Genomic DNA, 1,366 nt, shown 5'->3' with positions numbered 1-1,366 from the left:
CGATGAGGATCCAAACAATCACATAGAGAACTTCTTGGAAGTGTGCGACATGCTCAAGATCAATGGTGTTACGGATGATGCTATAAGATTGAGGGCCTTCCCATTTTCCCTGAAGGGGAGAGCAAAGTAGTGGCTACACTCATTACCTAGAGCATCAATAACCACATGGGAGGAGATGGTAGAAGCCTTTCTTACCCGATATTTCTCTCCTCAAAAATCTATGAAGCTAAGGAATGAGATTTCTTCCTTTGTGCAAATGGTATTGGAGTCTCTATTTGAGATGTGGGATAGGTTCAAGGAACTTTTGTGGAAATGTCCTCAACATGGGTTCCCCGAGTGGATGATCATTCAAACATTTTACAATGGTTTGAACCCAAGAACACGACAGTTACTTGATGCAGCAACAAGTGGTACCTTAGGAAGCAAGACCCCTGAAGAAGCCTGATATCTCATCGAAGACATAGCCATGAATAGCTACCAGTGGAACACAAGTGATAGAAAGAAGATAGCCGGACTTCATTAGATAGATACAGTTACTTCATTTGCGGCCCAAGTTGAGTTAATAAGCAAGAAGTTGGATACTCTAACTTCTCCTAGAGTGGCGGCCTTGCACCGGGTGTGGGGGAGGACATGCTTTATCTGATTGCCCTATTTCTATTAGTGGTACATCCTCGGTAGAGCAAGTGGATTTTGTGGGCAATGTGATGAGAGGCCAAGGGAATCCATATAACAACACCTACAATCCGGATTAGAGGAGCCATCCCAATCTTTTATGTAGTAATCATGGGAAACAAAAGGCCGTGGTACCACTAGGTTTCCAACAACAATAACCCCCGAACATGGAGAATCAAGTTCCAAGCTTGTTGACCCGGATGACCGATCTAAAGAATGTTTTGACCCGATTCTTCCATTCATCAGAAACAAGGTTTCAGTCAGTTAAAGCTACACTTCACAACCACACCGTGTCATTGCACAATCTAGAAAATCAAGTGGTGCAAATTCCGAAATCGTTATCAGAGAGACCGCAAGGAAACTTGCCTAGTAACACCGAGACTAATCCTAGAGAACATGTGAAGGCAATCACTTTGAGAAGTACCCGTGAGGTTAAAGGTATGCTTCCGAGTGAGAAGACCAATGTTGAAGCACCCGAGGTCATGGAGGTTGAGGAAAGAGTAAACAAGGAGAAAGAGGTGGCACCCCCACCTTACAAGCCAAAAATCCCTTACCCTTCAAGATTGAAGAATGACAAAAATGATGAGCAATGCAAAAGGTTCTTGGGTCTATTCATGCAATTACACATCAACATTTCTTTGGTGGAGACGTTATCTCAAATGCCTAGGTATGCAAAGTTTTTGAAGGATCTTTT

At 43.1% G+C, this 1,366-nt stretch overlaps 1 non-coding gene across 1 annotated transcript; it reads right to left on the bottom strand.

Annotated features, from left to right (window-relative positions):
• Positions 1 to 223: 223 nt before the first annotated feature.
• On the bottom strand, positions 224 to 330 carry LOC120271246. The gene has a single exon (XR_005539866.1). It is a non-coding gene; the product is annotated as a small nucleolar RNA R71 (small nucleolar RNA).
• Positions 331 to 1,366: the final 1,036 nt, after the last annotated feature.

The sequence above is a fragment of the Dioscorea cayenensis genome, chromosome 10 (assembly GCF_009730915.1).
Source record: "Dioscorea cayenensis subsp. rotundata cultivar TDr96_F1 chromosome 10, TDr96_F1_v2_PseudoChromosome.rev07_lg8_w22 25.fasta, whole genome shotgun sequence".
In the NCBI taxonomy this organism is placed as follows: Eukaryota; Viridiplantae; Streptophyta; class Magnoliopsida; order Dioscoreales; family Dioscoreaceae; genus Dioscorea; species Dioscorea cayenensis.
This window is presented reverse-complemented; position numbering and strand designations above follow the sequence as displayed.